This window comes from Pinus tabuliformis, chromosome Q (assembly GCF_031772625.1).
Source record: "Pinus tabuliformis cultivar Carrire ecotype Pingquan chromosome Q, CPIR1, whole genome shotgun sequence".
Taxonomy (NCBI): domain Eukaryota; kingdom Viridiplantae; phylum Streptophyta; class Pinopsida; order Pinales; family Pinaceae; genus Pinus; species Pinus tabuliformis.
This window is the reverse complement of record NC_142296.1, coordinates 275,376,835-275,390,467: the sequence shown is the minus strand read 5'-3', so window position 1 is coordinate 275,390,467 and position 13,633 is coordinate 275,376,835.

Genomic DNA, 13,633 nt, shown 5'->3' with positions numbered 1-13,633 from the left:
AAAGTTGAAACAATTAAGACCCCAGGTCTATTACAACCTTTATCCATTCCAAGCCAACGTTGGGAGGAGGTTTCAATGGATTTTATCACAGGTTTACCCAAGTCTGAGGGAAAGAGTGTCATCATGGTGGTAGTTGACAGACTTACCAAGTATGCACACTTTTGTGCATTATCACATCCATTTAAAGCCAGTACAGTTTCTACTGCATTTATGGAAACAATTCAAAAGCTACATGGAAACCAAAAGATTATTGTAAGTGACAGAGATCCCATTTTCACTGGAAATTTTTGGACAGAATTATTTTCTTGTCTTGGTACTCAGTTAGCTCATAGCTCATCTTATCATCCTCAATTTGATGGGCAAACTGAGATAGTAAACAAATGTTTGGAAGGATATCTTCGTTGCTTTGTATCTGATAAACAGACACAATGGGTCAAATGGTTGCCTCTGGCTGAATGGTGGTATAACACTTCCTTCCATACAGAAACAAAAATGACCCCATTTATGGCACTTTATGGATATCAGCCACCATCCATCACATCATATTTAAGAGAAAATTCTAAGGTTCAAGCAGTGGAACATCACATCGAACATCAACAACAAGTCCTCCAACTCTTAAAGGATAACCTCGTGTTGGCACAGAATAGAATGAAACAACAGGCAGATCAACATCGCAGTGAAAGAAGTTTTGATGTAGGTGATTGGGTATTCCTACGGCTACAACCATATAAAAAAATGTCCCTCAAGCAAGCTAAGAAGGATAATAAATTATCACCAAAGTATTATGGTCCGTACAAGGTGTTGCAAAAGATTGGTACTATGGCATACAAATTGGAGCTTCCTGCAGCTTCTCAAGTGCACCCAGTTTTCCATGTTTCATGTTTAAAGAAGGTTATAGGCGACAAGCTCCTAGTTCAAACAATATTGCCAGAACTTGACGAGGAAGAAAAAATTATATTGGAACCGGAAGCAGTCACAGAAACAAGAACTCGACAGCTACGAAATCGATCAATTTCGGAGTATCTCATCAAGTGGAAGAACTTATCCGCTGAAGATTCCACATGGGAGGATGAGAATTTTATACAAAAGCATCCAGAACTACTCAAGCATTGAGGACAACACTTTTTTGAAGGAGAGGGGCATGTTAGGTCCCTATAATACTAGTGATTACCCCATTACTATTGTAGTTGTATCCCTTATTAACATTGTTGTGCCCCTATTGTCCCCATATTTTTATTACTGTGCCCCATAGAATCCCTCTATTGTTATTTTTGTGGCTTTATATTATTATTGTTAGGTCGGCTGGGTTATATTGTGACTCCTTAGACTCCTATATATAGAAAGGAGGTTTTGTCATTTGAATCATCCAAGAATCATTCATTTGTGTAATGTAAAGGAGGTTGCCCCCTCGAAGAGGCTAAATTCTAAGGCGTTGATCTATCTTTTCTATCCTTTTGTGAGCTGGTTTCATAACAAAGGGGATGAACATCCTATATACTACTTGAGTAAAAAATTGAATGATACTAAGATCAAGTACACTCACATTGAAAATTTAGCTTCCAAATTGATTTTTATTAATTGGGGATGAATGCTTTTATCTTTCATCATATTCTGCATCACCCATTTTATTGACACAAGGACAAATACCTTTACTTGTGCGCTCTTCTTTGACCCATATTTCCCTGAGCTTGAAACCCTTTTATTTCCATGTTTTAACTTATAACCGTTGGTCCATGTCAACTTCTACTACCTATTTTCCTACTCTCTAATCATATCATGACCTTCCACCTATGGTGATTTCTTAAATAAACATGTGTAGATTTACTATTCACTTGTCTTATGATGATGATTCACTTGACTTACAAGTATATTTTATATTCCACTATGTAGGGATGGAAATTGAATAACAATGAGGGAGAAGATGTGTACCATCAATTTGATCAACTAGATGATGATCAATATGTGCCCTATGGACCTGATCAACCACTACAGGAACATGTGCCCTATAGAGCTAATCAATTGTCACTAGGGAATAACATGTGCATGTCAATCTAATGTACCAATGGAGGAAGAAGATTTTCCCTATCAAGCTGATCAACCACTGGAAGAACAAATTGTTTCCTCTCAAGTTGACAGGATAACAAGGAGTTGTAGTGGTTTGGAAAGGGGTGGACCATTTGCAGAAAATTTGGATGCAAGCACAATAGAGGACCTTGGGGAGCCTATCCCTACTCACACTATTAGAGACCATGTCAATAACATCATTCGACAACATTTTGAGAAACATTCAGTTGTTGCACAAGCTCAGATACTACACAGGTTGATCAAACATAAGAAACTAAAACATGCCACAAAGCTTTTGGGTCTCCAAGATGCTAAAATCAAGAAGAAACATATGAATGTCACTAAAAATATATCAAAGGAATTCACTATGTTTGGAAAATCAAGAAAACTCAATGTTCGAGTTGCACGCAGGGAGATTACAACTTCTACTATTGCACCAAGTACATCAAGGCAACAAAAGTTGGAAACAATGTCAAAATTTCTCCATGTCTTGAGAAAAACCTTGCAAAAGCATGCTCAATTTAGGGTTTGAGTGAATGAAAATGATGAATATTCTTGTTTGGCTATTACCACCAAGAATCCCTACGAAGATAGGCTTACAACATGAATTAGAGCATTCGTGGTGGAGTTTTGGGAGATCCATTCCCATGCTATTCCAGATAGAAAACACGTTGTATGACATCACATAGCTAAAGGCGAGTACCTAGAACACGCTAAGAACATTGTAGAAATGACAAAAGATGCACTGTTCAAGGAATTTCAGGAAAGAAATCGCTATGTGAAGATATCCATAAGGATGTTTCGAAAATTGAAGCCATGGTTTATTAGGCCTAATACAATTTGTGACACATGTTGTTACTGATATCATGTTGAATTTAAGCTTCATTATGACACTTTCCGGGAATTTTACAAGAAGAACTGTCACGATGACCCTACTCCAACAATGCGTGACTTTATTTCATCAATATTGTGCAAAAGAGATCCAGAAGAGTTGTATTACAAGAAAATATGTATAGGTGAGAGAAGATGCAATGAATGTGGTGATTTGACATTGCTCCATAGGAAATTTCTTATTGATCCTAACCAGTCTGGGATTTCAAATGTCATTGTCACATGGAAGAATTATGAGAATGTCGTGGGAAATCAACCATCTTATTCAACTCTAACGCCTAAGAGGATCAACTATGTTTCATATGAGATTCATATTTCATAATTCATGGGGGTGTTTGAAAACAAGATATATAAATATATCAAACACTTGCACATGTCCAAGTGGAAAGCGTATGAATTTAAGCATTCTCGTGAAGTATTTCATCCAGGCACAATCTTATCAGTGGTGGAATTTGCTGAGAATTACACATTTTCTCCTCAGACAAAGATACAAAGTGAGTATTATCACTCAGACCAAGTGTCCATATTAGTACATGTTCTGTACAGACATGCACAATTGAACATTGATGGTAGGGATAGCATTGACGAGTCACATGATGTGATTAAGGAGTATCACTTTTACATCAGTGATGATCGTGAGCATGACACATTGTTCGTGCAACATTGCTTTGACCTGATTTATGAATCATTAAAAAAAAATGGCATATCATTCAGGAAGCATTGGATATGGTCAGATGGTTGTGCAGGGTAGTTCAAGTCAGCATGCACTTTTTATTGGTTGAGCTGACTACACAAGAAGACAAAAATTCAACATACTTGGAGCTACTTTGAAACAAGACATGGAAAGGGTGAGCATGATGGTGCAGGTGCTTGTGTGAAGCGAGCACTTAGGAGGTGCCAAATGAGTCATGATGCAGATTGACTCAAATCATCACTAAAGGTGGTCAACTAGTGCAAATCCCATTTAGGACATGAAGGTCACGAATCTACAAGGCCTATGCATAGGTTCTTCTGGAATATTGAACTTGGTAATGTGAATAGATCCATTCCTTGGTATTGTAATATTGTATAAGGAACAAGAGAATTACACTCAATGCAGAGCAAAGACATGGGGGAAATATTTTCCATCGAGACAAGAAAACTCACATGTTTTTGTGAGTTTTGCATTGGTGTTGATGGATGTAGACTTGATCACTGTGAAAAACATAGGTACATGAAAGGATGGAAATATGTCCCTCTTAATCCAAAGGGACCTCATCCAATTTCAACGTGGCAAGATATGCACAATGAAGAGGCCATCATTTCACTTGATCATGATCGAGTCTTTGATCTTGTAAGGGAAGGTATGTGGCTCATCTATCATTAACAATTTCATCTATAAATTGAAATCTTGAACGTATTTAACTAATACATATTTTGTATTTTGGTTGTAGGCGATGTTTTTTGCTATCACTACCCCTGCAAGAAACGAAGAGAGTGTGACCTACTATTTGATGCAATGCACATAGGTTAAAAGTAGGTTGGTGAGATCATATGAAGATGGACACTTCACATACCAAATTGATGACATGGTTGTGATGGGCCATTTTTTGAAAAGGTTAAAAAATAGACCGATCACATCATTTATAGATATTTTATGCCTGAATATATATGTTGTCAATACAATCATCTAGTCATAGCATCTCAGATCAATCTCATAGAAATCAAAACAAAGAAAGGTGAACTAAGGAGATGGAAGATGACATAATCAGACCATGAACGTATTATGGAGACTTTCATTCCTATGAGCCATTGACCAAATCAGTATATGATGCAAATGAAAAGCCCTGAAGCTGAGTCTATAATAGTCAAGTGTAATGTAATCTAGTATAAGAGATCTCAAATGTATGATTTTTGTAATATATAACTGTGATAGATGAATACTCTTGTAATTTTTTAATTTTGAATAGAGAAATGTTTCCCTCTTATCTAGGATGGATTCTTAATGGTGTACATATATGTTATATAAGCTTTAGCTTCCTTTAGGTGCTTAAGTTTCTAGAGTATGCCAAATTTCAAGGAGGTGCTTTAGAATCAATAGGGATTTAGATTTAATTTAATTAAAATTTGTCATCTTAAATCTTTTAAATATCATGCGTATAGTATTCATGTTGAGGATGCAAGAAATTTTATAGATCTATATACATGTCATACATATTTGGTTTCTAGAAAATCCATTTCAGTATGTAACAACCAAGTTGATATGGTCCATTTTACTTAAAATGGAAATTCAACAATCTACGTTATGAACAACATTGAAATATTTTTATGTTATTAATAATAAATATGTCATGTGTGAGTTTCATATAAAACATGGAAAGAGTTACACACATGCTTCATATTAGAATGTAATAAGTGCAACAAATTATATATATATATATATATATATATATATATATATATATATATATATATATTATGACTATTAAGCTCTTTTAGATAACCTCAAAATAAACAAAATCGAATAAAACTGATTAGTAGTTTACATCTTGACATCTAAATCAAAATCATTGTAATTTTCAACATACATTGATTGTGCACTAAAAAACACTTTCTACAAGCCAATATGACAACTAAAATTGCTATTTTGTAAAATTTTACTTCTTGAATGTTTTTAATTGAAGGTCTTAAGATAAAAAAATTGATTGAAATACTTGGATAGACAAGTAAATTTAGGAAGTGCATAAAATTATAGAAACATATCATTAATTGTTTAAATTAACATACATTGACTGCACTAAAAGACACTTTCTACAAATTCAATATTAAATTGATGTACATGATATATTTTAGTTCATTTTAAGTATTAAAGTGACTTGCATCATAGTAAGATTGTACTTATTTCCTTAGTCTATGAAACTAGAATTCAAAATTGTTATTTTGTAAAATTTTACTTCTTGAATGTTCTTAATTGAATGTCTTAAGTTAAGGAATTGATTGAAACATTTGATAGCCAACTAAATTTAGGAATGTTCATAAAATTATCTAAAAACATATCATTAATCATTTTTTTGGTATATTAAATTCTAATACATATGAATTATATCATGTGTTATGACTAAGCTGTTGTAGATGACCTCAAAAGAAATAAAATTTAATAAAACAAGTTATTAGTTGAACATTACTAGTTGAAGACATTTTTTAAAATTGAATTTAAAATGTATTTCAATCATATTTGTGTATTTTAATTGAACCATGAACATATATTTTAGTTCATTTTAAGTATCAAAATGACTTGCATCATAGTCTAAGATTATACTTATTTTCTTAGTTTTTACACATGAACATCGACAAACTGAAATAATAAGCATCCATAAAATGAAATAATGTTCATGCATCTATAAATTGTCCACATATGAAAATCATACAAAGTTTGTACATCACATGTGAATATGCGCTATGAAATGGGCCTGAAAATATACAAACTATCTATGATCCACTATATAAAATATTGCTTTTAGAACTCTTATGTGTGTTCCATTGCGGAGAGTGAGCGTCCATAATCCGATACTACAATATAACACATTCAAATTCAAAATAATTAAAACATTATTTGTACAAATATAAACAATCTGGAAATAAATGATTTTGAACCATTCATTTATATAGTCCCCTACATGTGACTCAGTCAATTACAAATTGAAGTCAGGTGGGATGGGGGTCTGATCAATTTGGGTTTGGTGCTCCCCTGCCTATGGCTCAATGCCTCCATACCCAACATCCCACTCATGTGTCCACATAACTACAACATCAACACCCCTTTGCATCTGGGCCTATGTACATAATGACAAAGACAAATTATAATTAGTCTACAGATTAATTAGCATGCATACATGTAACTTAAAAAAATAAAATGTTGAAATCTTAAGAATAAAAATTCACCTCAATTGTTAGTCCATGAGTGTTATGAGGTGGAGGTGGAGGTGGTAGAGACTGAGCCATGGAAACATGCACTAGAGGAGGCTACTATGGATGGTCAACTACCCCCTTAGATGACCTCAGAAGCTCATATGTGTAGCTGGAATATGCATGTATGTTATCATAAAATTATTAATATAAATGCAATCTGATACAAACTTATTAATATAAATAATGTAAAAATTGATGATAAGATTCAAAAATTTCATACATATGTACCTGGTCTGTGTCACGTGGTTTGTGCACCCTCCAAGTGTCACGAATGGTATCACGACACATACATGCATATGAAAAAAGTTGGTCATGCCATAGACTCTTGAGTTATAAATCATCATGTAATGCAACTCGTGGGCCACGAGGCAACGAAGGTGGTTTTCTCATCTCTCCACACAATGCGACATGTGCAATGACCAATGTCCTCTACAAAGGTATGCCTAGTCTCAGCGCTAAGTTGTGACAACTTCCTCTAGCTCCGTCCGAAATAACATGCTCTTAGATGGTTGTGGCAACAATCTCGGAGGTGGTGCTACATATGTAAGGTCCCTACGAGCCCCAACACGTTCATAAATACGTCCCAAACTGGGTCCATAAAACTTAGATCTAGTGTTGGTGTAATCCGACTTCATATGTAGCACAAAATTTGTATATATATTCTTTGCAAAGTAAATGGGGACCTATTCATGGTGGGGGAACTGGCCCCAAGCTCCAATGAATCGATCATAAACAAAAGGGGCCACATCAACATTCTTAAAATATTTTAGCGAAATTAGACCAACATGTCTAACACGACATTTCGAAGGGATGTCAAACAACTCCCCATGAATATCAATGTTCTTGGTGGTGTCTTTCACTACCTTCCAAGTATGTGGGCCTCTAACCTCTAGCCTCCTAATCCTATGTATGGAATATAAATGTTGGATTTGTGGGCCCTCCCTTTGGTATGTTCGATCAACTTATTGATGCTATCCAGCATCAGACACAAACTACGCCTAGTAGGTGAACTAGCAGAGATTTTATCCAACTCTCGTGTGATCCATGTTTGTTGGGCCCTAACATCCTTAATTGTGATATTGGCTATAATGTCATTCCATGGAGGGATCGATACTACACTTTGATCCTCTCCTTCACCCCGCTAAGGGTCTACAAATCATAAACATAATTTAATATATGTATAAAAAAATAGAAGCATAATAACATATATATTAAATTCAAACATCAATTGAAGACGATTTAAAAATTAAAGACAATTTCAAGGCATAAACACATAAAGTTTAAAGAAGATTTAAAATGCAAAATGTATACCTACAACAGGTGAATAATGTCCATTATCTATAGCAAGATCATCACCAGAGATAGAAACACTGCCTCTGACACTCCGACTTGTGTCGAAGCGAGGATCTATGAGTGGAACAAGCACTCTAGTATGGCTACGTGATCTAGCCCGACCATGTATAACAGATCCCACGACACTTCGATGGGTTGCAGTTGGGGGGTGTATGGGAGATGGATTTGCAAACATGAAAACCATTTATAAACTCAAGTAGAATAATCTAGGCTAAAGTCCTAAACTAAATAGAGTGTCTATTTTGATAAATTATCAATCAAAGTATTGATTTCCATGTAAGCAAAATAAAAAAAATGTGATCTTGAAAATCTAACCTACACTTTTCTCCATTTATAAATAATGCATTTTATTCACAAAGAAGAAATATGTAAATATATATACGAAATTGAAATAAACCTATTTACAAAACTAATAAAAATTCATGCCAACCAAATACTCCATAAGACAAGTTCTTATAATGTTTGATTTTGACACATGACATGTATTAGGTGCAAGCACATGAAGACAATGTTTATGGTATGACACACTACATAATGAAGCAATATGGTACAAATTAGAAAAGAGTGAAAATGCTAATATATTTGAACTTTAAATGAACTTTTCATCATGGATTTAATGTATGTATCAAAGATGCATTGTTGAAACTTATATATATATATATTACATTATGTTGCATTATATAGTTAAATAAAAATATAGGAAGTGTAAGTTACAAAATCATTACTCAACTAATAAATTTAATAAGGATGGGAACTAAGAGATATATAGTTGTCATATATCATTATATTAAATAATTCTACAAATATGAGTAATGAAAATTTTAAGGAAAATTACAACTTATAGATCAACTCTAGTCTTAAAAAAGTTGTTGAGCATCACCCAACTTATCTTAAATTATGAAGAACGCATTACATTAAATAATTATAAAACTATGTTAAATGTTATATATCTATCTATCTATATATATATATATGAGAGAAATGTTATAACTATAACTATGTTATATATCTAATTATCTAGTTATGTTACATGCTAGGTTAGGTTATAGTTATGTTAGTTATATATATATAATTGTTATAGTTATATATATGTTAGTTATGTTATATATAATTTTATGTTTTGTTTTTTTTAATATATATATATATATATATATATATGTGGTTAATAAAATTTAATTAAACAAAAAAAATTGTTTTAGCTTTTAATTTAGTTAAAATATTTAATTTAAATACAATTAATTTTTTAAAACAAATTACTATATTTATTATTAAATATAAATTTATTTAAATTTAAGAAAGAAAAATGAAATGAAATTTGTTATTTGATTTAATAAAGGTTCACCATGAACAATCATAATCATTATGTTAAATTAAAGTTCCTAATTTGTTTATTTATTGGAGTTCTATAGTTTAATTGTTTTCTGTTTTGAATTTTTTTTTGCTATATTTCTCATCAAATTTGTTCGAAATTTAAAATGTATTTTTAATAACAATAATTCTTTTTTTTTTTTGAAAATTTATTTCACTAAAATTCTAAAAAAACATTAAAAATTAAAATAATTAAAAATAAAATTTACTATAAAAAATAATTAAAACCTAAATTATATTTTTTTTGATGCTTTTCAAGGGTTTTCTTGGTGTCTTTTCAAGTTGTATATTGTGGTTTTCAAGGGTTTTTTTAGTGGTTTTCATGGTACTTTCAGGATTGCTTTTTGTAGTTTTTGTATGCTAGGATTTTTTTTCAAATTAATTTATTTTATTTGTAGAAAAAAATTAAACAAAAGAGACAAAAAATGACAGGAAACCTACCTCGGCTTGAGCCTCTGGGTCATTTGCCAGGTTGATAGGTAACTGGATTGAGTTCCAGGTTGATAGGTAACTGGATTGAGTTCCTCCATCTCGGTCGAGGTTAGAAATCTTCCGTCAAATCCCTTTTCTTCTCGCGGTCTCAACAAAATGACTTGCACAGGTCGTAGCTGGAGTATTTGAATGAGAAATAACACTCGATCGAGTTATATCTTTTGATCAAGCCAATGGCTCGATCAAAAGATATAGCTTGATCGAGCCATAACTCTTGATGAATTCGTTAACTCGGGTTTGAAAATGACTTGATCGAGAGTTTGTTTAAACTTTCGATTGAGCTATTTTTAAGTGCTTCAACAACTTGACTGCATCCATTTTTCAGCAAAATGCTCCCTCATTTCACCAAAAAGTTTTACCCAGCTCCATGCTTTGACCCATTACAAAATAAATCTTAAAAATGAATTCCTAAATAAAAAATTCATTATACCAAGAGTAATTTTTTTAAATATTAAAAATATAGCTCTTATAAAATGTTAGACTAAAACAACTTGACATATTGCAATGAAAACTGAAAAGTCAATCATCAAATTGACATGAAATGGGGGTAGATTTGACATATTGCAATAAAAACTTAAAAACCAACCATCAAATTGTCACACGATGAGGCCAGACTCGATACATTGTAATGAAAAATTAAAAATCCACTATCAAATTAACACATTATGAGTTCAGATTGCTAGTCCAGTATGACATAGCCCCTGCAAGGAAAAGAAAAGATAAATAAATAAATAAACAAAAAAAAAGAAAACGAAAAACAAAACAAAAATTAAAACATGATTTAAAATATAAAAAAATAAAAAATAAAAAACTATAAATTAAACATTAAAAAAAAAAAAATAATAATAGAAAAATAATTCAAACATAAAAGAAATTATAAAAAAAACAGAAAGGAAAACCCAAAAATTCAAGCATAATAAAAAAAAAAAAACTAATAAAAAAAATTCAAACATAGAAAAATAAAAACGAAAAAAAATAAAAAAACAAATTTAATAAAAATAAAAATAAATAAAAACCAAAAAATTGTCTCCCTAAAAAATATAAAACAAATTAAAATTAAATAAATAAATATTTTTAATAAGAAAAAAAAACGTTATTTTAAAAAATTAACCAAAATATTAAATAAATAAAAATAAAAATAAAAATATAAAGTATCAATAAAATCAAATATATATACATATATATATATATTAAAAATAAAAATAAAAATATAAAATATCAATAAAATCATATATATATAGTTAGAGGCCAATTCACGGAATCAACCCAACATGCCCTACAGAAAATTATAGACAAATTCCAACAAAGGACTTAACTTTATTCTAGTTGTCCATTAAAAAATAATAAAAAATGTACATAGTCAATGTTTGTTACTTGTGATGTTTAGTCAATTTATGAACCACATAAAAGACTGAACGGAATTTGGAGGAAATTTCTGGTCAGCCATTGAAAAAAAAATAATGTACATACTTGATTGAAGACTAATCTTTTCCTTGTGAAGTTAGTCGAACAACAGAAGAGACCAAATGAAATTTGAAGGAAGTTTCTTCCTTGTGAAGTTAGTCGAACAACAAAAGAGACCAAGTGAAATTTGCAGGAAGTTTCTTATAATACTCATATATTTTTAGATTTATAAGTTTGTTTAGATCTACAATGCTAAATGGAACAGAGCTTACTAGTTTTTGTTTGTGTGAAAAGAATAAAAATTCAGAGTGTAAGAGTCCTAATCAACCTCTTGAAACAAGTCTAAAATGTTGTTGACCATGTACTCTGCTGCGTCCATTGAATCAATTTGGTATTTAGCTTTTGATTTTTGTTTTGACAATATAGCAGCATGGTCAACATCGACGTAGCAGAGGCTCCACACCACCGCATAAATCCGCTATCCATTAATCCACAACATTTCTCACTCATGTGGATAAATATATTTCCAATAGGTAGGTGTTTAGTAGGTGCTTTTGAATATTGCCACACATGCTTAATAGTGCATTGATGTGAATATTAATGAAGTAGGTGCTCTTGAATACGGCCACAAATATATAATAGTGCATTGATGTGAATATTAAAGAGGGTAATAACTTTCAACGAACCTTTGAGGCCGGCGGGGTCGATTCTTATAGTATTGTAATATTTTTTTCCTTTATTTTTTTTTTTTAAGTTTGGTAAGATTTTTTGATTTTTATGTTTATTATTTACTCCATTATGATGAGGGTAGTAGACGATTTGAACTCAAGATTTACGGTTCGGTGAGACTTCATTTTACAACCATAACTACTTGAACTACCCCAGGGCTTTTAATTATTATTATTATTATTATTATAATTACTATTTTTGAAATTTTAATTTTTGAAAATTTCGTTTAATTTTATTTTGTTTAATTGTATTTTATTTGTTTAATAAATTTTATTTTATTTGTTAATAAATTTTGATTTTAACTAGTTTATAATATTGTTTGTATTTTCCAGAGAAAACTGTGTAGATGTTTAGCTTATCCAACGTTTCATGTGGACACTCCACCCATCATCAAAGACCATAAAGTAAATAGAAAATAAGCGTCAAAATTTATAAATAATAAAAACATGGAGACTAGAATAACGATCAAAAAGATGAAAAATATTAAATTAAACAATGAACACTGACATGAGATGGGAGAGATAAATTATTAAACAAAATGGTTAAATTAAATAATAAAAAAAAATTGATTAAAATATTAAATAAAATAGTTAAAAAAAATTAATTAAAATTTATAATGTTTTTTTTTTTCAAACCATTTTTTTAAATTTTTTGCGTGAGATTATTTTTTGTCCATGCTTTGTTTTTTTAAAGTTTAAGTTATTTTTAGTTTAAGTTATTATATGAAACATTACTTTTAAAAAAGAAAAAACTTCAATTTTCCATTACGGTATCCAACTTTTGAAGTGTTGTTTTGCAATATCGCATCATGATGCAGCAAAGGCTTGATACCACCACATAAATTCACTATCCATTGCTCCACAACATTTCTTTCTCACGTGGAAAAATATGTTTTCAGTAGGTAGGTATTCAATAAGTTCTTTTGAATATGGCCAAAAATACTTAATGGTGCATATATGTGAATATTTTGGAACAAGGGTAAAATTTATATTTATATTTTTTAAAATCTGCTTTATTTTTTAATTTATTTAATTTTAAAATTTTTCATCAAGGTTTGGTATATTTTAATTTTAATTTTTTTAATTTCTTAATTTATTTTTTAATAAATTTTGATTTTAATTGATTTATAATGTGTCTTTTGGTTTAGTTTTTGTTTTTATTTTGTTTTGAATTTTTTGGAAATTTTATTTTAAATGTTTTTAATTTTTTTTTTAAATAAATTTGTTTTTTTTGTTAAAGTTGTTGTTATATATATGCATAATTCCTAACTTAAAATTTTATATGAATTATTATTTTTGGGAAAAAACTTCAAATATTATTATATTTGGATATAACATTCATAAAATTGGTTAGTTTTTCAAAAAAATTGTTTGATTTCTTTCAT